Genomic DNA, 20,982 nt, shown 5'->3' on the forward strand with positions numbered 1-20,982 from the left:
CAAAGGACAAAGAGGCCTTCATCTTCATGAGAAGGCCGAGGATGCCATCAAGCATGAAAAATAAAAAGAGTGGACTTAACCCGTTGATATGCCACGTAACTTGTATGCCACACAACAAATATGCATCTTTCCTAGCTTTTATAAGAGCCGTCTTGAGAGGTCACAGTTAAAGTCCACCATGGAGGGGACAATCACTGCTTGTCCAGTAAAAAGAGGATTAGCAAACAAAGATTTCAGCTTGGACGAAGCAGAAGAAATCGACGAGGATGGGATTCGAACCCATGCATGCAGAGCACAATGGATTAGCAGTCCATCGCCTTAACCACTCGGCCACCTCGTCCTGGTGAGCGCCGTGGTTCCCTTTGACAAACTCCCAAACAAAGTGTGCCTAGTCGGTGCCTGCAGAGTTTTGCTGATCGGTCATGGGCTGAGTGGGTCATACCTCGCCTCCTACAGTAAGTAATGCCTCAAGAAGATGCATGGAAAACCCTTGAAAGGTGGACCTATGCTAAGGGATGCCAAACCATTTCCAGACATCCCTGGCATGTCTTCCATCCATCTATTCTGCCTTATGCATGGAAAGCAGAGCAGGTAACAATTCTTGCTCTGCTAAGAAGCCGCTCAATCACCTATGGAACCGCAAACCTCTAGCTCTCCACGAAGTTCCAGCTGCTATTGTCGTCTGCAAATTTGTCGGTGTGGATGCCTTTTTCAAAAAGTTTTTGCTTTTCTAATTGTCATGACTGAAAGCTTCATCCTTTTACAAGTTGCTGCCAAGTATGGAACAGAACTCCAGTACCGTGTGGGCCCTTAAAGAAAGCAGTGGAAAACGACTGCGGATAAAGGGACGCACCTCAGTTGTCTACCTAGTATCTGCTCACCTTCCTTTTTCCAGCCCTGAAAAGAAAAACCATGAAGGTTTGAGCCACCCCATCAGGTCATGAAAGGTTGCAGGAATTGGAAACATCCGATAGCAGTGGCGTTTTTTTTCAGCTGCACAGCTGTGCCAGCTTGGCCCTCACAAGGCGCTGTGGCTTAGTTGGTTAAAGCGCCTGTCTAGTAAACAGGAGATCCTGAGTTCGAATCTCAGCAGTGCCTTTCTTTCTTCTCTTTTGAGCTTCTGAAGCAAACCAAAAAAAAGTTATTCGCTCACGTCTGACATCTTACTTGTCTTTCACACAGTCCTAAGGTAGACCAGTCAGGGGATCTAGAATCAGTACCAGCTAAAGGCTGCAAAGGACAAAGAGGCCTTCATCTTCATGAGAAGGCCGAGGATGCCATCAAGCATGAAAAATAAAAAGAGTGGACTTAACCCGTTGATATGCCACGTAACTTGTATGCCACACAACAAATATGCGTCTTTCCTAGCTTTAATAAGAGCCGTCTTGAGAGGTCACAGTTAAAGTCCACCATGGAGGGGACAATCACTGCTTGTCCAGTAAAAAGAGGATTAGCAAACAAAGATTTCAGCTTGGACGAAGCAGAAGAAATCGACGAGGATGGGATTCGAACCCATGCGTGCAGAGCACAATGGATTAGCAGTCCATCGCCTTAACCACACTGCCACCTCGTCCTGGTGAGCGCCGTGGTTCCCTTTGACAAACTCCCAAACAAAGTGTGCCTAGTCGGTGCCTGCAAAGTTTTACTGATCGGTCATAGGCTGAGTGGGTCATACCTCGCCTCCTACAGTAAGTAATGCCTCAAGAAGATGCATGGAAAACCCTTGAAAGGTGGACCTATGCTAAGGGATGCCAAACCATTTCCAGACATCCCTGGCATGTCTTCCATCCATCTATTCTGCCTTATGCATGGAAAGCAGAGCAGGTAACAATTCTTGCTCTGCTAAGAAGCGGCTCAATCACCTATGGAACCGCAAACCTCTAGCTCTCCACGAAGTTCCAGCTGCTATTGTCGTCTGCAAATTTGTCGGTGTGGATGCCTTTTTCAAAAAGTTTTTGCTTTTCTAATTGTCATGACTGAAAGCTTCATCCTTTTACAAGTTGCTGCCAAGTATGGAACAGAACTCCAGTACCGTGTGGGCCCTTAAAGAAAGCAGTGGAAAACGACTGCGGATAAAGGGACACACCTCAGTTGTCTACCTAGTATCTGCTCACCTTCCTTTTTCCAGCCCTGAAAAGAAAAACCATGAAGGGTTGAGCCACCCCATCAGGTCATGAAAGGTTGCAGGAATTGGAAACATCCGATAGCAGTGGCGTTTTTTTTTAAGCTGCACAGCTGTGCCAGCTTTGCCATCACAAGGCGCTGTGGCTTAGTTGGTTAAAGCGCCTGTCTAGTAAACAGGAGATCCTGAGTTCGAATCTCAGCAGTGGGTTTCTTTCTTCTCTTTTGAGCTTCTGAAGCAAACCAAAAAAAAGTTATTCGCTCACGTCTGACATCTTACTTGTCTTTCACACAGTCCTAAGGTAGAACAGTCAGGGGATCTAGAATCAGTACCAGCTAAAGGCTGCAAAGGACAAAGAGGCCTTCATCTTCATGAGAAGGCCGAGGATGCCATCAAGCATGAAAAATAAAAAGAGTGGACTTAACCCGTTGATATGCCACGTAACTTGTATGCCACACAACAAATATGCATCTTTCCTAGCTTTTATAAGAGCCGTCTTGAGAGGTCACAGTTAAAGTCCACCATGGAGGGGACAATCACTGCTTGTCCAGTAAAAAGAGGATTAGCAAACAAAGATTTCAGCTTGGACGAAGCAGAAGAAATCGACGAGGATGGGATTCGAACCCATGCATGCAGAGCACAATGGATTAGCAGTCCATCGCCTTAACCACTCGGCCACCTCGTCCTGGTGAGCGCCGTGGTTCCCTTTGACAAACTCTCAAACAAAGTGTGCCTAGTCGGTGCCTGCAGAGTTTTGCTGATCGGTCATGGGCTGAGTGGGTCATACCTCGCCTCCTACAGTAATTAATGCTTTAAGAAGATGCATGGAAAACCCTTGAAAGGTGGACCTATGCTAAGGGATGCCAAACCATTTCCAGACATCCCTGGCATGTCTTCCATCCATCTATTCTGCCTTATGCATGGAAAGCAGAGCAGGTAACAATTCTTGCTCTGCTAAGAAGCGGCTCAATCACCTATGGAACCGCAAACCTCTAGCTCTCCACGAAGTTCCAGCTGCTATTGTCGTCTGCAAATTTGTCGGTGTGGATGCCTTTTTCAAAAAGTTTTTGCTTTTCTAATTGTCATGACTGAAAGCTTCATCCTTTTACAAGTTGCTGCCAAGTATGGAACAGAACTCCAGTACCGTGTGGGCCCTTAAAGAAAGCAGTGGAAAACGACTGCGGATAAAGGGACACACCTCAGTTGTCTACCTAGTATCTGCTCACCTTCCTTTTTCCAGCCCTGAAAAGAAAAACCATGAAGGTTTGAGCCACCCCATCAGGTCATGAAAGGTTGCAGGAATTGGAAACATCCGATAGCAGTGGCGTTTTTTTTAAGCTGCACAGCTGTGCCAGCTTTGCCATCACAAGGCGCTGTGGCTTAGTTGGTTAAAGTGCCTGTCTAGTAAACAGGAGATCCTGAGTTCGAATCTCAGCAGTGGGTTTCTTTCTTCTCTTTTGAGCTTCTGAAGCAAACCAAAAAAAAGTTATTCGCTCACGTCTGACATCTTACTTGTCTTTCACACAGTCCTAAGGTAGACCAGTCAGGGGATCTAGAATCAGTACCAGCTAAAGGCTGCAAAGGACAAAGAGGCCTTCATCTTCATGAGAAGGCCGAGGATGCCATCAAGCATGAAAAATAAAAAGAGTGGACTTAACCCGTTGATATGCCACGTAACTTGTATGCCACACAACAAATATGCGTCTTTCCTAGCTTTAATAAGAGCCGTCTTGAGAGGTCACAGTTAAAGTCCACCATGGAGGGGACAATCACTGCTTGTCCAGTAAAAAGAGGATTAGCAAACAAAGATTTCAGCTTGGACGAAGCAGAAGAAATCGACGAGGATGGGATTCGAACCCATGCATGCAGAGCACAATGGATTAGCAGTCCATCGCCTTAACCACTCGGCCACCTCGTCCTGGTGAGCGCCGTGGTTCCCTTTGACAAACTCTCAAACAAAGTGTGCCTAGTCGGTGCCTGCAGAGTTTTGCTGATCGGTCATGGGCTGAGTGGGTCATACCTCGCCTCCTACAGTAAGTAATGCCTCAAGAAGATGCATGGAAAACCCTTGAAAGGTGGACCTATGCTAAGGGATGCCAAATCATTTCCAGACATCCCTGGCATGTCTTCCATCCATCTATTCTGCCTTATGCATGGAAAGCAGAGCAGGTAACAATTCTTGCTCTGCTAAGAAGCGGCTCAATCACCTATGGAACCGCAAACCTCTAGCTCTCCACGAAGTTCCAGCTGCTATTGTCGTCTGCAAATTTGTCGGTGTGGATGCCTTTTTCAAAAAGTTTTTGCTTTTCTAATTGTCATGACTGAAAGCTTCATCCTTTTACAAGTTGCTGCCAAGTATGGAACAGAACTCCAGTACCGTGTGGGCCCTTAAAGAAAGCAGTGGAAAACGACTGCGGATAAAGGGACACACCTCAGTTGTCTACCTAGTATCTGCTCACATTCCTTTTTCCAGCCCTGAAAAGAAAAACCATGAAGGTTTGAGCCACCCCATCAGGTCATGAAAGGTTGCAGGAATTGGAAACATCCGATAGCAGTGGCGTTTTTTTTAAGCTGCACAGCTGTGCCAGATTTGCCATCACAAGGCGCTGTGGCTTAGTTGGTTAAAGCGCCTGTCTAGTAAACAGGAGATCCTGAGTTCGAATCTCAGCAGTGGGTTTCTTTCTTCTCTTTTGAGCTTCTGAAGCAAACCAAAAAAAAGTTATTCGCTCACGTCTGACATCTTACTTGTCTTTCACACAGTCCTAAGGTAGACCAGTCAGGGGATCTAGAATCAGTACCAGCTAAAGGCTGCAAAGGACAAAGAGGCCTTCATCTTCATGAGAAGGCCGAGGATGCCATCAAGCATGAAAAATAAAAAGAGTGGACTTAACCCGTTGATATGCCACGTAACTTGTATGCCACACAACAAATATGCATCTTTCCTAGCTTTTATAAGAGCCGTCTTGAGAGGTCACAGTTAAAGTCCACCATGGAGGGGACAATCACTGCTTGTCCAGTAAAAAGAGGATTAGCAAACAAAGATTTCAGCTTGGACGAAGCAGAAGAAATCGACGAGGATGGGATTCGAACCCATGCATGCAGAGCACAATGGATTAGCAGTCCATCGCCTTAACCACTCGGCCACCTCGTCCTGGTGAGCGCCGTGGTTCCCTTTGACAAACTCTCAAACAAAGAGTGCCTAGTCGGTGCCTGCAGAGTTTTGCTGATCGGTCATGGGCTGAGTGGGTCATACCTCTCCTCCTACAGTAATTAATGCTTTAAGAAGATGCATGGAAAACCCTTGAAAGGTGGACCTATGCTAAGGGATGCCAAACCATTTCCAGACATCCCTGGCATGTCTTCCATCCATCTATTCTGCCTTATGCATGGAAAGCAGAGCAGGTAACAATTCTTGCTCTGCTAAGAAGCGGCTCAATCACCTATGGAACCGCAAACCTCTAGCTCTCCACGAAGTTCCAGCTGCTATTGTCGTCTGCAAATTTGTCGGTGTGGATGCCTTTTTCAAAAAGTTTTTGCTTTTCTAATTGTCATGACTGAAAGCTTCATCCTTTTACAAGTTGCTGCCAAGTATGGAACAGAACTCCAGTACCGTGTGGGCCCTTAAAGAAAGCAGTGGAAAACGACTGCGGATAAAGGGACACACCTCAGTTGTCTACATAGTATCTGCTCACCTTCCTTTTTCCAGCCCTGAAAAGAAAAACCATGAAGGTTTGAGCCACCCCATCAGGTCATGAAAGGTTGCAGGAATTGGAAACATCCGATAGCAGTGGCGTTTTTTTTAAGCTGCACAGCTGTGCCAGCTTTGCCATCACAAGGCGCTGTGGCTTAGTTGGTTAAAGTGCCTGTCTAGTAAACAGGAGATCCTGAGTTCGAATCTCAGCAGTGGGTTTCTTTCTTCTCTTTTGAGCTTCTGAAGCAAACCAAAAAAAAGTTATTCGCTCACGTCTGACATCTTACTTGTCTTTCACACAGTCCTAAGGTAGACCAGTCAGGGGATCTAGAATCAGTACCAGCTAAAGGCTGCAAAGGACAAAGAGGCCTTCATCTTCATGAGAAGGCCGAGGATGCCATCAAGCATGAAAAATAAAAAGAGTGGACTTAACCCGTTGATATGCCACGTAACTTGTATGCCACACAACAAATATGCGTCTTTCCTAGCTTTAATAAGAGCCGTCTTGAGAGGTCACAGTTAAAGTCCACCATGGAGGGGACAATCACTGCTTGTCCAGTAAAAAGAGGATTAGCAAACAAAGATTTCAGCTTGGACGAAGCAGAAGAAATCGACGAGGATGGGATTCAAACCCATGCATGCAGAGCACAATGGATTAGCAGTCCATCGCCTTAACCACTCGGCCACCTCGTCCTGGTGAGCGCCGTGGTTCCCTTTGACAAACTCTCAAACAAAGTGTGCCTAGTCGGTGCCTGCAGAGTTTTGCTGATCGGTCATGGGCTGAGTGGGTCATACCTCGCCTCCTACAGTAAGTAATGCCTCAAGAAGATGCATGGAAAACCCTTGAAAGGTGGACCTATGCTAAGGGATGCCAAACCATTTCCAGACATCCCTGGCATGTCTTCCATCCATCTATTCTGCCTTATGCATGGAAAGCAGAGCAGGTAACAATTCTTGCTCTGCTAAGAAGCGGCTCAATCACCTATGGAACCGCAAACCTCTAGCTCTCCACGAAGTTCCAGCTGCTATTGTCGTCTGCAAATTTGTCGGTGTGGATGCCTTTTTCAAAAAGTTTTTGCTTTTCTAATTGTCATGACTGAAAGCTTCATCCTTTTACAAGTTGCTGCCAAGTATGGAACAGAACTCCAGTACCGTGTGGGCCCTTAAAGAAAGCAGTGGAAAACGACTGCGGATAAAGGGACACACCTCAGTTGTCTACCTAGTATCTGCTCACATTCCTTTTTCCAGCCCTGAAAAGAAAAACCATGAAGGTTTGAGCCACCCCATCAGGTCATGAAAGGTTGCAGGAATTGGAAACATCCGATAGCAGTGGCGTTTTTTTTAAGCTGCACAGCTGTGCCAGCTTTGCCATCACAAGGCGCTGTGGCTTAGTTGGTTAAAGCGCCTGTCTAGTAAACAGGAGATCCTGAGTTTGAATCTCAGCAGTGCCTTTCTTTCTTCTCTTTTGAGCTTCTGAAGCAAACCAAAAAAAAGTTATTCGCTCACGTCTGACATCTTACTTGTCTTTCACACAGTCCTAAGGTAGACCAGTCAGGGGATCTAGAATCAGTACCAGCTAAAGGCTGCAAAGGACAAAGAGGCCTTCATCTTCATGAGAAGGCCGAGGATGCCATCAAGCATGAAAAATAAAAAGAGTGGACTTAACCCGTTGATATGCCACGTAACTTGTATGCCACACAACAAATATGCGTCTTTCCTAGCTTTAATAAGAGCCGTCTTGAGAGGTCACAGTTAAAGTCCACCATGGAGGGGACAATCACTGCTTGTCCAGTAAAAAGAGGATTAGCAAACAAAGATTTCAGCTTGGACGAAGCAGAAGAAATCGACGAGGATGGGATTCGAACCCATGCATGCAGAGCACAATGGATTAGCAGTCCATCGCCTTAACCACTCGGCCACCTCGTCCTGGTTAGCGCCGTGGTTCCCTTTGACAAACTCCCAAACAAAGTGTGCCTAGTCGGTGCCTGCAAAGTTTTACTGATCGGTCATGGGCTGAGTGGGTCATACCTCGCCTCCTACAGTAAGTAATGCCTCAAGAAGATGCATGGAAAACCCTTGAAAGGTGGACCTATGCTAAGGGATGCCAAACCATTTCCAGACATCCCTGGCATGTCTTCCATCCATCTATTCTGCCTTATGCATGGAAAGCAGAGCAGGTAACAATTCTTGCTCTGCTAAGAAGCGGCTCAATCACCTATGGAACCGCAAACCTCTAGCTCTCCACGAAGTTCCAGCTGCTATTGTCGTCTGCAAATTTGTCGGTGTGGATGCCTTTTTCAAAAAGTTTTTGCTTTTCTAATTGTCATGACTGAAAGCTTCATCCTTTTACAAGTTGCTGCCAAGTATGGAACAGAACTCCAGTACCGTGTGGGCCCTTAAAGAAAGCAGTGGAAAACGACTGCGGATAAAGGGACACACCTCAGTTGTCTACCTAGTATCTGCTCACATTCCTTTTTCCAGCCCTGAAAAGAAAAACCATGAAGGTTTGAGCCACCCCATCAGGTCATGAAAGGTTGCAGGAATTGGAAACATTCGATAGCAGTGGCGTTTTTTTTAAGCTGCACAGCTGTGCCAGCTTTGCCATCACAAGGCGCTGTGGCTTAGTTGGTTAAAGCGCCTGTCTAGTAAACAGGAGATCCTGAGTTTGAATCTCAGCAGTGCCTTTCTTTCTTCTCTTTTGAGCTTCTGAAGCAAACCAAAAAAAAGTTATTCGCTCACGTCTGACATCTTACTTGTCTTTCACACAGTCCTAAGGTAGACCAGTCAGGGGATCTAGAATCAGTACCAGCTAAAGGCTGCAAAGGACAAAGAGGCCTTCATCTTCATGAGAAGGCCGAGGATGCCATCAAGCATGAAAAATAAAAAGAGTGGACTTAACCCGTTGATATGCCACGTAACTTGTATGCCACACAACAAATATGCGTCTTTCCTAGCTTTAATAAGAGCCGTCTTGAGAGGTCACAGTTAAAGTCCACCATGGAGGGGACAATCACTGCTTGTCCAGTAAAAAGAGGATTAGCAAACAAAGATTTCAGCTTGGACGAAGCAGAAGAAATCGACGAGGATGGGATTCGAACCCATGCATGCAGAGCACAATGGATTAGCAGTCCATCGCCTTAACCACTCGGCCACCTCGTCCTGGTGAGCGCCGTGGTTCCCTTTGACAAACTCCCAAACAAAGTGTGCCTAGTCGGTGCCTGCAAAGTTTTACTGATCGGTCATGGGCTGAGTGGGTCGTACCTCGCCTCCTACAGTAAGTAATGCCTCAAGAAGATGCATGGAAAACCCTTGAAAGGTGGACCTATGCTAAGGGATGCCAAACCATTTCCAGACATCCCTGGCATGTCTTCCATCCATCTATTCTGCCTTATGCATGGAAAGCAGAGCAGGTAACAATTCTTGCTCTGCTAAGAAGCGGCTCAATCACCTATGGAACCGCAAACCTCTAGCTCTCCACGAAGTTCCAGCTGCTATTGTCGTCTGCAAATTTGTCGGTGTGGATGCCTTTTTCAAAAAGTTTTTGCTTTTCTAATTGTTATGACTGAAAGCTTCATCCTTTTACAAGTTGCTGCCAAGTATGGAACAGAACTCCAGTACCGTGTGGGCCCTTAAAGAAAGCAGTGGAAAACGACTGCGGATAAAGGGACACACCTCAGTTGTCTACCTAGTATCTGCTCACCTTCCTTTTTCCAGCCCTGAAAAGAAAAACCATGAAGGTTTGAGCCACCCCATCAGGTCATGAAAGGTTGCAGGAATTGGAAACATCCGATAGCAGTGGCGTTTTTTTTAAGCTGCACAGCTGTGCCAGCTTTGCCATCACAAGGCGCTGTGGCTTAGTTGGTTAAAGCGCCTGTCTAGTAAACAGGAGATCCTGAGTTCGAATCTCAGCAGTGGGTTTCTTTCTTCTCTTTTGAGCTTCTGAAGCAAACCAAAAAAAAGTTATTCGCTCACGTCTGACATCTTACTTGTCTTTTACACAGTCCTAAGGTAGACCAGTCAGGGGATCTAGAATCAGTACCAGCTAAAGGCTGCAAAGGACAAAGAGGCCTTCATCTTCATGAGAAGGCCGAGGATGCCATCAAGCATGAAAAATAAAAAGAGTGGACTTAACCCGTTGATATGCCACGGAACTTGTATGCCACACAACAAATATGCGTCTTTCCTAGCTTTAATAAGAGCCGTCTTGAGAGGTCACAGTTAAAGTCCACCATGGAGGGGACAATCACTGCTTGTCCAGTAAAAAGAGGATTAGCAAACAAAGATTTCAGCTTGGACGAAGCAGAAGAAATCGACAAGGATGGGATTCGAACCCATGCATGCAGAGCACAATGGATTAGCAGTCCATCGCCTTAACCACTCGGCCACCTCGTCCTGGTGAGCGCCGTGGTTCCCTTTGACAAACTCTCAAACAAAGTGTGCCTAGTCGGTGCCTGCAGAGTTTTGCTGATCGGTCATGGGCTGAGTGGGTCATACCTCGCCTCCTACAGTAAGTAATGCCTCAAGAAGATGCATGGAAAACCCTTGAAAGGTGGACCTATGCTAAGGGATGCCAAATCATTTCCAGACATCCCTGGCATGTCTTCCATCCATCTATTCTGCCTTATGCATGGAAAGCAGAGCAGGTAACAATTCTTGCTCTGCTAAGAAGCGGCTCAATCACCTATGGAACCGCAAACCTCTAGCTCTCCACGAAGTTCCAGCTGCTATTGTCGTCTGCAAATTTGTCGGTGTGGATGCCTTTTTCAAAAAGTTTTTGCTTTTCTAATTGTCATGACTGAAAGCTTCATCCTTTTACAAGTTGCTGCCAAGTATGGAACAGAACTCCAGTACCGTGTGGGCCCTTAAAGAAAGCAGTGGAAAACGACTGCGGATAAAGGGACACACCTCAGTTGTCTACCTAGTATCTGCTCACCTTCCTTTTTCCAGCCCTGAAAAGAAAAACCATGAAGGTTTGAGCCACCCCATCAGGTCATGAAAGGTTGCAGGAATTGCAAAACATCCGATAGCAGTGGCGTTTTTTTTAAGCTGCACAGCTGTGCCAGCTTTGCCATCACAAGGCGCTGTGGCTTAGTTGGTTAAAGCGCCTGTCTAGTAAACAGGAGATCCTGAGTTCGAATCTCAGCAGTGCCTTTCTTTCTTCTCTTTTGAGCTTCTGAAGCAAACCAAAAAAAAGTTATTCGCTCACGTCTGACATCTTACTTGTCTTTCACACAGTCCTAAGGTAGACCAGTCAGGGGATCTAGAATCAGTACCAGCTAAAGGCTGCAAAGGACAGAGAGGCCTTCATCTTCATGAGAAGGCCGAGGATGCCATCAAGCATGAAAAATAAAAAGAGTGGACTTAACCCGTTGATATGCCACGTAACTTGTATGCCACACAACAAATATGCGTCTTTCCTAGCTTTAATAAGAGCCGTCTTGAGAGGTCACAGTTAAAGTCCACCATGGAGGGGACAATCACTGCTTGTCCAGTAAAAAGAGGATTAGCAAACAAAGATTTCAGCTTGGACGAAGCAGAAGAAATCGACGAGGATGGGATTCAAAACCATGCATGCAGAGCACAATGGATTAGCAGTCCATCGCCTTAACCACTCGGCCACCTCGTCCTGGTGAGCGCAGTGGTTCCCTTTGACAAACTCTCAAACAAAGTGTGCCTAGTCGGTGCCTGCAGAGTTTTGCTGATCGGTCATGGGCTGAGTGGGTCATACCTCGCCTCCTACAGTAAGTAATGCCTCAAGAAGATGCATGGAAAACCCTTGAAAGGTGGACCTATGCTAAGGGATGCCAAACCATTTCCAGACATCCCTGGCATGTCTTCCATCCATCTATTCTGCCTTTTGCATGGAAAGCAGAGCAGGTAACAATTCTTGCTCTGCTAAGAAGCGGCTCAATCACCTATGGAACCGCAAACCTCTAGCTCTCCACGAAGTTCCAGCTGCTATTGTCGTCTGCAAATTTGTCGGTGTGGATGCCTTTTTCAAAAAGTTTTTGCTTTTCTAATTGTCATGACTGAAAGCTTCATCCTTTTACAAGTTGCTGCCAAGTATGGAACAGAACTCCAGTACCGTGTGGGCCCTTAAAGAAAGCAGTGGAAAACGACTGCGGATAAAGGGACACACCTCAGTTGTCTACCTAGTATCTGCTCACCTTCCTTTTTCCAGCCCTGAAAAGAAAAACCATGAAGGTTTGAGCCACCCCATCAGGTCATGAAAGGTTGCAGGAATTGGAAACATCCGATAGCAGTGGCGTTTTTTTTAAGCTGCACAGCTGTGCCAGCTTTTCCCTCACAAGGCGCTGTGGCTTAGTTGGTTAAAGCGCCTGTCTAGTAAACAGGAGATCCTGAGTTCGAATCTCAGCAGTGCCTTTCTTTCTTCTCTTTTGAGCTTCTGAAGCAAACCAAAAAAAAGTTATTCGCTCACGTCTGACATCTTACTTGTCTTTCACACAGTCCTAAGGTAGACCAGTCAGGGGATCTAGAATCAGTACCAGCTAAAGGCTGCAAAGGACAAAGAGGCCTTCATCTTCATGAGAAGGCCGAGGATGCCATCAAGCATGAAAAATAAAAAGAGTGGACTTAACCCGTTGATATGCCACGTAACTTGTATGCCACACAACAAATATGCGTCTTTCCTAGCTTTAATAAGAGCCGTCTTGAGAGGTCACAGTTAAAGTCCACCATGGAGGGGACAATCACTGCTTGTCCAGTAAAAAGAGGATTAGCAAACAAAGATTTCAGCTTGGACGAAGCAGAAGAAATCGACGAGGATGGGATTCGAACCCATGCATGCAGAGCACAATGGATTAGCAGTCCATCGCCTTAACCACTCGGCCACCTCGTCCTGGTGAGCGCCATGGTTCCCTTTGACAAACTCCCAAACAAAGTGTGCCTAGTCGGTGCCTGCAAAGTTTTACTGATCGGTCATGGGCTGAGTGGGTCATACCTCGCCTCCTACAGTAAGTAATGCCTCAAGAAGATGCATGGAAAACCCTTGAAAGGTGGACCTATGCTAAGGGATGCCAAACCATTTCCAGACATCCCTGGCATGTCTTCCATCCATCTATTCTGCCTTATGCATGGAAAGCAGAGCAGGTAACAATTCTTGCTCTGCTAAGAAGCGGCTCAATCACCTATGGAACCGCAAACCTCTAGCTCTCCACGAAGTTCCAGCTGCTATTGTCGTCTGCAAATTTGTCGGTGTGGATGCCTTTTTCAAAAAGTTTTTGCTTTTCTAATTGTCATGACTGAAAGCTTCATCCTTTTACAAGTTGCTGCCAAGTATGGAACAGAACTCCAGTACCGTGTGGGCCCTTAAAGAAAGCAGTGGAAAACGACTGCGGATAAAGGGACACACCTCAGTTGTCTACCTAGTATCTGCTCACCTTCCTTTTTCCAGCCCTGAAAAGAAAAACCATGAAGGTTTGAGCCACCCCATCAGGTCATGAAAGGTTGCAGGAATTGGAAACATCCGATAGCAGTGGCGTTTTTTTTAAGCTGCACAGCTGTGCCAGCTTTGCCATCACAAGGCGCTGTGGCTTAGTTGGTTAAAGCGCCTGTCTAGTAAACAGGAGATCCTGAGCTCGAATCTCAGCAGTGCCTTTCTTTCTTCTCTTTTGAGCTTCTGAAGCAAACCAAAAAAAAGTTATTCGCTCACGTCTGACATCTTACTTGTCTTTCACACAGTCCTAAGGTAGACCAGTCAGGGGATCTAGAATCAGTACCAGCTAAAGGCTGCAAAGGACAAAGAGGCCTTCATCTTCATGAGAAGGCCGAGGATGCCATCAAGCATGAAAAATAAAAAGAGTGGACTTAACCCGTTGATATGCCACGTAACTTGTATGCCACACAACAAATATGCGTCTTTCCTAGCTTTAATAAGAGCCGTCTTGAGAGGTCACAGTTAAAGTCCACCATGGAGGGGACAATCACTGCTTGTCCAGTAAAAAGAGGATTAGCAAACAAAGATTTCAGCTTGGACGAAGCAGAAGAAATCAACGAGGATGGGATTCAAACCCATGCATGCAGAGCACAATGGATTAGCAGTCCATCGCCTTAACCACTCGGCCACCTCGTCCTGGTGAGCGCCGTGGTTCCCTTTGACAAACTCTCAAACAAAGTGTGCCTAGTCGGTGCCTGCAGAGTTTTGCTGATCGGTCATGGGCTGAGTGGGTCATACCTCGCCTCCTACAGTAAGTAATGCCTCAAGAAGATGCATGGAAAACCCTTGAAAGGTGGACCTATGCTAAGGGATGCCAAACCATTTCCAGACATCCCTGGCATGTCTTCCATCCATCTATTCTGCCTTATGCATGGAAAGCAGAGCAGGTAACAATTCTTGCTCTGCTAAGAAGCGGCTCAATCACCTATGGAACCGCAAACCTCTAGCTCTCCACGAAGTTCCAGCTGCTATTGTCGTCTGCAAATTTGTCGGTGTGGATGCCTTTTTCAAAAAGTTTTTGCTTTTCTAATTGTCATGACTGAAAGCTTCATCCTTTTACAAGTTGCTGCCAAGTATGGAACAGAACTCCAGTACCGTGTGGGCCCTTAAAGAAAGCAGTGGAAAACGACTGCGGATAAAGGGACACACCTCAGTTGTCTACCTAGTATCTGCTCACATTCCTTTTTCCAGCCCTGAAAAGAAAAACCATGAAGGTTTGAGCCACCCCATCAGGTCATGAAAGGTTGCAGGAATTGGAAACATCCGATAGCAGTGGCGTTTTTTTTAAGCTGCACAGCTGTGCCAGCTATGCCATCACAAGGCGCTGTGGCTTAGTTGGTTAAAGCGCCTGTCTAGTAAACAGGAGATCCTGAGTTCGAATCTCAGCAGTGCCTTTCTTTCTTCTCTTTTGAGCTTCTGAAGCAAACCAAAAAAAAGTTATTCGCTCACGTCTGACATCTTACTTGTCTTTCACACAGTCCTAAGGTAGACCAGTCAGGGGATCTAGAATCAGTACCAGCTAAAGGCTGCAAAGGACAAAGAGGCCTTCATCTTCATGAGAAGGCCGAGGATGCCATCAAGCATGAAAAATAAAAAGAGTGGACTTAACCCGTTGATATGCCACGTAACTTGTATGCCACACAACAAATATGCGTCTTTCCTAGCTTTAATAAGAGCCGTCTTGAGAGGTCACAGTTAAAGTCCACCATGGAGGGGACAATCACTGCTTGTCCAGTAAAAAGAGGATTAGCAAACAAAGATTTCAGCTTGGACGAAGCAGAAGAAATCGACGAGGATGGGATTCGAACCCATGCATGCAGAGCACAATGGATTAGCAGTCCATCGCCTTAACCACTCGGCCACCTCGTCCTGGTGAGCGCCATGGTTCCCTTTGACAAACTCCCAAACAAAGTGTGCCTAGTCGGTGCCTGCAAAGTTTTACTGATCGGTCATGGGCTGAGTGGGTCATACCTCGCCTCCTACAGTAAGTAATGCCTCAAGAAGATGCATGGAAAACCCTTGAAAGGTGGACCTATGCTAAGGGATGCCAAACCATTTCCAGACATCCCTGGCATGTCTTCCATCCATCTATTCTGCCTTATGCATGGAAAGCAGAGCAGGTAACAATTCTTGCTCTGCTAAGAAGCGGCTCAATCACCTATGGAACCGCAAACCTCTAGCTCTCCACGAAGTTCCAGCTGCTATTGTCGTCTGCAAATTTGTCGGTGTGGATGCCTTTTTCAAAAAGTTTTTGCTTTTCTAATTGTCATGACTGAAAGCTTCAACCTTTTACAAGTTGCTGCCAAGTATGGAACAGAACTCCAGTACCGTGTGGGCCCTTAAAGAAAGCAGTGGAAAACGACTGCGGATAAAGGGACACACCTCAGTTGTCTACCTAGTATCTGCTCACCTTCCTTTTTCCAGCCCTGAAAAGAAAAACCATGAAGGTTTGAGCCACCCCATCAGGTCATGAAAGGTTGCAGGAATTGGAAACATCCGATAGCAGTGGCGTTTTTTTTAAGCTGCACAGCTGTGCCAGCTTTGCCATCACAAGGCGCTGTGGCTTAGTTTGTTAAAGCGCCTGTCTAGTAAACAGGAGATCCTGAGTTCGAATCTCAGCAGTGGGTTTCTTTCTTCTCTTTTGAGCTTCTGAAGCAAACCAAAAAAAAGTTATTCGCTCACGTCTGACATCTTACTTGTCTTTCACACAGTCCTAAGGTAGACCAGTCAGGGGATCTAGAATCAGTACCAGCTAAAGGCTGCAAAGGACAAAGAGGCCTTCATCTTCATTAGAAGGCCGAGGATGCCATCAAGCATGAAAAATAAAAAGAGTGGACTTAACCCGTTGATATGCCACGTAACTTGTATGCCACACAACAAATATGCGTCTTTCCTAGCTTTAATAAGAGCCGTCTTGAGAGGTCACAGTTAAAGTCCACCATGGAGGGGACAATCACTGCTTGTCCAGTAAAAAGAGGATTAGCAAACAAAGATTTCAGCTTGGACGAAGCAGAAGAAATCAACGAGGATGGGATTCAAACCCATGCATGCAGAGCACAATGGATTAACAGTCCATCGCCTTAACCACTCGGCCACCTCGTCCTGGTGAGCGCCGTGGTTCCCTTTGACAAACTCTCAAACAAAGTGTGCCTAGTCGGTGCCTGCAGAGTTTTGCTGATCGGTCATGGGCTGAGTGGGTCATACCTCGCCTCCTACAGTAAGTAATGCCTCAAGAAGATGCATGGAAAACCCTTGAAAGGTGGACCTATGCTAAGGGATGCCAAACCATTTCCAGACATCCCTGGCATGTCTTCCATCCATCTATTCTGCCTTATGCATGGAAAGCAGAGCAGGTAACAATTCTTGCTCTGCTAAGAAGCGGCTCAATCACCTATGGAACCGCAAACCTCTAGCTCTCCACGAAGTTCCAGCTGCTATTGTCGTCTGCAAATTTGTCGGTGTGGATGCCTTTTTCAAAAAGTTTTTGCTTTTCTAATTGTCATGACTGAAAGCTTCATCCTTTTACAAGTTGCTGCCAAGTATGGAACAGAACTCCAGTACCGTGTGGGCCCTTAAAGAAAGCAGTGGAAAACGACTGCGGATAAAGGGACACACCTCAGTTGTCTACCTAGTATCTGCTCACATTCCTTTTTCCAGCCCTGAAAAGAAAAACCATGAAGGTTTGAGCCACCCCATCAGGTCATGAAAGGTTGCAGGAATTGGAAACATCCGATAGCAGTGGCGTTTTTTTTAAGCTGCACAGCTGTGCCAGCTTTGCCATCACAAGGCGCTGTGGCTTAGTTGGTTAAAGCGCCTGTCTAGTAAACAGGAGATCCTGAGTTCGAATCTCAGCAGTGCCTTTCTTTCTTCTCTTTTGAGCTTCTGAAGCAAACCAAAAAAAAGTTATTCGCTCACGTCTGACATCTTACTTGTCTTTCACACAGTCCTAAGGTAGACCAGTCAGGGGATCTAGAATCAGTACCAGCTAAAGGCTGCAAAGGACAAAGAGGCCTTCATCTTCATGAGAAGGCCGAGGATGCCATCAAGCATGAAAAATAAAAAGAGTGGACTTAACCCGTTGATATGCCACGTAACTTGTATGCCACACAACAAATATGCGTCTTTCCTAGCTTTAATAAGAGCCGTCTTGAGAGGTCACAGTTAAAGTCCACCATGGAGGGGACAATCACTGCTTGTCCAGTAAAAAGAGGATTAGCAAACAAAGATTTCAGCTTGGACGAAGCAGAAGAAATCGACGAGGATGGGATTCGAACCCATGCATGCAGAGCACAATGGATTAGCAGTCCATCGCCTTAACCACTCGGCCACCTCGTCCTGGTGAGCGCCATGGTTCCCTTTGACAAACTCCCAAACAAAGTGTGCCTAGTCGGTGCCTGCAAAGTTTTACTGATCGGTCATGGGCTGAGTGGGTCATACCTCGCCTCCTACAGTAAGTAATGCCTCAAGAAGATGCATGGAAAACCCTTGAAAGGTGGACCTATGCTAAGGGATGCCAAACCATTTCCAGACATCCCTGGCATGTCTTCCATCCATCTATTCTGCCTTATGCATGGAAAGCAGAGCAGGTAACAATTCTTGCTCTGCTAAGAAGCGGCTCAATCACCTATGGAACCGCAAACCTCTAGCTCTCCACGAAGTTCCAGCTGCTATTGTCGTCTGCAAATTTGTCGGTGTGGATGCCTTTTTCAAAAAGTTTTTGCTTTTCTAATTGTCATGACTGAAAGCTTCATCCTTTTACAAGTTGCTGCCAAGTATGGAACAGAACTCCAGTACCGTGTGGGCCCTTAAAGAAAGCAGTGGAAAACGACTGCGGATAAAGGGACACACCTCAGTTGTCTACCTAGTATCTGCTCACCTTCCTTTTTCCAGCCCTGAAAAGAAAAACCATGAAGGTTTGAGCCACCCCATCAGGTCATGAAAGGTTGCAGGAATTGGAAACATCCGATAGCAGTGGCGTTTTTTTTAAGCTGCACAGCTGTGCCAGCTTTGCCATCACAAGGCGCTGTGGCTTAGTTTGTTAAAGCGCCTGTCTAGTAAACAGGAGATCCTGAGTTCGAATCTCAGCAGTGGGTTTCTTTCTTCTCTTTTGAGCTTCTGAAGCAAACCAAAAAAAAGTTATTCGCTCACGTCTGACATCTTACTTGTCTTTCACACAGTCCTAAGGTAGACCAGTCAGGGGATCTAGAATCAGTACCAGCTAAAGGCTGCAAAGGACAAAGAGGCCTTCATCTTCATGAGAAGGCCGAGGATGCCATCAAGCATGAAAAATAAAAAGAGTGGACTTAACCCGTTGATATGCCACGTAACTTGTATGCCACACAACAAATATGCGTCTTTCCTAGCTTTAATAAGAGCCGTCTTGAGAGGTCACAGTTAAAGTCCACCATGGAGGGGACAATCACTGCTTGTCCAGTAAAAAGAGGATTAGCAAACAAAGATTTCAGCTTGGACGAAGCAGAAGAAATCAACGAGGATGGGATTCAAACCCATGCATGCAGAGCACAATGGATTAACAGTCCATCGCCTTAACCACTCGGCCACCTCGTCCTGGTGAGCGCCGTGGTTCCCTTTGACAAACTCTCAAACAAAGTGTGCCTAGTCGGTGCCTGCAGAGTTTTGCTGATCGGTCATGGGCTGAGTGGGTCATACCTCGCCTCCTACAGTAAGTAATGCCTCAAGAAGATGCATGGAAAACCCTTGAAAGGTGGACCTATGCTAAGGGATGCCAAACCATTTCCAGACATCCCTGGCATGTCTTCCATCCATCTATTCTGCCTTATGCATGGAAAGCAGAGCAGGTAACAATTCTTGCTCTGCTAAGAAGCGGCTCAATCACCTATGGAACCGCAAACCTCTAGCTCTCCACGAAGTTCCAGCTGCTATTGTCGTCTGCAAATTTGTCGGTGTGGATGCCTTTTTCAAAAAGTTTTTGCTTTTCTAATTGTCATGACTGAAAGCTTCATCCTTTTACAAGTTGCTGCCAAGTATGGAACAGAACTCCAGTACCGTGTGGGCCCTTAAAGAAAGCAGTGGAAAACGACTGCGGATAAAGGGACACACCTCAGTTGTCTACCTAGTATCTGCTCACATTCCTTTTTCCAGCCCTGAAAAGAAAAACCATGAAGGTTTGAGCCACCCCATCAGGTCATGAAAGGTTGCAGGAATTGGAAACATCCGATAGCAGTGGCGTTTTTTTTAAGCTGCACAGCTGTGCCAGCTTTGCCATCACAAGGCGCTGTGGCTTAGTTGGTTAAAGCGCCTGTCTAGTAAACAGGAGATCCTGAGTTCGAATCTCAGCAGTGCCTTTCTTTCTTCTCTTTTGAGCTTCTGAAGCAAACCAAAAAAAAGTTATTCGCTCACGTCTGACATCTTACTTGTCTTTCACACAGTCCTAAGGTAGACCAGTCAGGGGATCTAGAATCAGTACCAGCTAAAGGCTGCAAAGGACAAAGAGGCCTTCATCTTCATGAGAAGGCCGAGGATGCCATCAAGCATGAAAAATAAAAAGAGTGGACTTAACCCGTTGATATGCCACGTAACTTGTATGCCACACAACAAATATGCGTCTTTCCTAGCTTTAATAAGAGCCGTCTTGAGAGGTCACAGTTAAAGTCCACCATGGAGGGGACAATCACTGCTTGTCCAGTAAAAAGAGGATTAGCAAACAAAGATTTCAGCTTGGACGAAGCAGAAGAAATCGACGAGGATGGGATTCGAACCCATGCATGCAGAGCACAATGGATTAGCAGTCCATCGCCTTAACCACTCGGCCACCTCGTCCTGGTGAGCGCCATGGTTCCCTTTGACAAACTCCCAAACAAAGTGTGCCTAGTCGGTGCCTGCAAAGTTTTACTGATCGGTCATGGGCTGAGTGGGTCATACCTCGCCTCCTACAGTAAGTAATGCCTCAAGAAGATGCATGGAAAACCCTTGAAAGGTGGACCTATGCTAAGGGATGCCAAACCATTTCCAGACATCCCTGGCATGTCTTCCATCCATCTATTCTGCCTTATGCATGGAAAGCAGAGCAGGTAACAATTCTTGCTCTGCTAAGAAGCGGCTCAATCACCTATGGAACCGCAAACCTCTAGCTCTCCACGAAGTTCCAGCTGCTATTGTCGTCTGCAAATTTGTCGGTGTGGATGCCTTTTTCAAAAAGTTTTTGCTTTTCTAATTGTCATGACTGAAAGCTTCATCCTTTTACAAGTTGCTGCCAAGTATGGAACAGAACTCCAGTACCGTGTGGGCCCTTAAAGAAAGCAGTGGAAAACGACTGCGGATAAAGGGACACACCTCAGTTGTCTACCTAGTATCTGCTCACCTTCCTTTTTCCAGCCCTGAAAAGAAAAACCATGAAGGTTTGAGCCACCCCATCAGGTCATGAAAGGTTGCAGGAATTGGAAACATCCGATAGCAGTGGCGTTTTTTTTAAGCTGCACAGCTGTGCCAGCTTTGCCATCACAAGGCGCTGTGGCTTAGTTGGTTAAAGCGCCTGTCTAGTAAACAGGAGATCCTGAGTTCGAATCTCAGCAGTGCCTTTCTTTCTTCTCTTTTGAGCTTCTGAAGCAAACCAAAAAAAAGTTATTCGCTCACGTCTGACATCTTACTTGTCTTTCACACAGTCCTAAGGTAGACCAGTCAGGGGATCTAGAATCAGTACCAGCTAAAGGCTGCAAAGGACAAAGAGGCCTT

The 20,982-nt window shown here is 46.2% G+C and overlaps 17 non-coding genes across 17 annotated transcripts; 7 read left to right on the top strand and 10 right to left on the bottom strand.

The window, feature by feature from the left end:
* Positions 1-258: 258 nt before the first annotated feature.
* TRNAS-GCU (transfer RNA serine (anticodon GCU)) lies at positions 259-340 on the bottom strand. The gene has a single exon. It is a non-coding gene; the product is annotated as a tRNA-Ser (tRNA).
* Positions 341-1,024: 684 nt separating this feature from the next.
* On the top strand, positions 1,025-1,098 carry TRNAT-AGU (transfer RNA threonine (anticodon AGU)). The gene has a single exon. It is a non-coding gene; the product is annotated as a tRNA-Thr (tRNA).
* A 1,627-nt stretch (positions 1,099-2,725) lies between these two features.
* TRNAS-GCU (transfer RNA serine (anticodon GCU)) lies at positions 2,726-2,807 on the bottom strand. The gene has a single exon. It is a non-coding gene; the product is annotated as a tRNA-Ser (tRNA).
* A 1,151-nt stretch (positions 2,808-3,958) lies between these two features.
* TRNAS-GCU (transfer RNA serine (anticodon GCU)) lies at positions 3,959-4,040 on the bottom strand. Its single transcript has one exon. It is a non-coding gene; the product is annotated as a tRNA-Ser (tRNA).
* Positions 4,041-5,191: 1,151 nt separating this feature from the next.
* TRNAS-GCU (transfer RNA serine (anticodon GCU)) lies at positions 5,192-5,273 on the bottom strand. Its single transcript has one exon. It is a non-coding gene; the product is annotated as a tRNA-Ser (tRNA).
* Positions 5,274-7,657: 2,384 nt separating this feature from the next.
* Positions 7,658-7,739, bottom strand: TRNAS-GCU (transfer RNA serine (anticodon GCU)). The gene has a single exon. It is a non-coding gene; the product is annotated as a tRNA-Ser (tRNA).
* A 1,151-nt stretch (positions 7,740-8,890) lies between these two features.
* On the bottom strand, positions 8,891-8,972 carry TRNAS-GCU (transfer RNA serine (anticodon GCU)). Its single transcript has one exon. It is a non-coding gene; the product is annotated as a tRNA-Ser (tRNA).
* Positions 8,973-10,890: 1,918 nt separating this feature from the next.
* Positions 10,891-10,964, top strand: TRNAT-AGU (transfer RNA threonine (anticodon AGU)). The gene has a single exon. It is a non-coding gene; the product is annotated as a tRNA-Thr (tRNA).
* A 1,159-nt stretch (positions 10,965-12,123) lies between these two features.
* TRNAT-AGU (transfer RNA threonine (anticodon AGU)) lies at positions 12,124-12,197 on the top strand. Its single transcript has one exon. It is a non-coding gene; the product is annotated as a tRNA-Thr (tRNA).
* A 393-nt stretch (positions 12,198-12,590) lies between these two features.
* Positions 12,591-12,672, bottom strand: TRNAS-GCU (transfer RNA serine (anticodon GCU)). The gene has a single exon. It is a non-coding gene; the product is annotated as a tRNA-Ser (tRNA).
* A 1,917-nt stretch (positions 12,673-14,589) lies between these two features.
* On the top strand, positions 14,590-14,663 carry TRNAT-AGU (transfer RNA threonine (anticodon AGU)). The gene has a single exon. It is a non-coding gene; the product is annotated as a tRNA-Thr (tRNA).
* A 393-nt stretch (positions 14,664-15,056) lies between these two features.
* TRNAS-GCU (transfer RNA serine (anticodon GCU)) lies at positions 15,057-15,138 on the bottom strand. The gene has a single exon. It is a non-coding gene; the product is annotated as a tRNA-Ser (tRNA).
* Positions 15,139-17,055: 1,917 nt separating this feature from the next.
* Positions 17,056-17,129, top strand: TRNAT-AGU (transfer RNA threonine (anticodon AGU)). Its single transcript has one exon. It is a non-coding gene; the product is annotated as a tRNA-Thr (tRNA).
* Positions 17,130-17,522: 393 nt separating this feature from the next.
* On the bottom strand, positions 17,523-17,604 carry TRNAS-GCU (transfer RNA serine (anticodon GCU)). The gene has a single exon. It is a non-coding gene; the product is annotated as a tRNA-Ser (tRNA).
* Positions 17,605-19,521: 1,917 nt separating this feature from the next.
* On the top strand, positions 19,522-19,595 carry TRNAT-AGU (transfer RNA threonine (anticodon AGU)). Its single transcript has one exon. It is a non-coding gene; the product is annotated as a tRNA-Thr (tRNA).
* Positions 19,596-19,988: 393 nt separating this feature from the next.
* On the bottom strand, positions 19,989-20,070 carry TRNAS-GCU (transfer RNA serine (anticodon GCU)). The gene has a single exon. It is a non-coding gene; the product is annotated as a tRNA-Ser (tRNA).
* A 684-nt stretch (positions 20,071-20,754) lies between these two features.
* TRNAT-AGU (transfer RNA threonine (anticodon AGU)) lies at positions 20,755-20,828 on the top strand. The gene has a single exon. It is a non-coding gene; the product is annotated as a tRNA-Thr (tRNA).
* The last annotated feature ends 154 nt before the right edge of the window (positions 20,829-20,982 follow it).

Source organism: Engystomops pustulosus, chromosome 7, assembly GCF_040894005.1.
Source record: "Engystomops pustulosus chromosome 7, aEngPut4.maternal, whole genome shotgun sequence".
Taxonomy (NCBI): domain Eukaryota; kingdom Metazoa; phylum Chordata; class Amphibia; order Anura; family Leptodactylidae; genus Engystomops; species Engystomops pustulosus.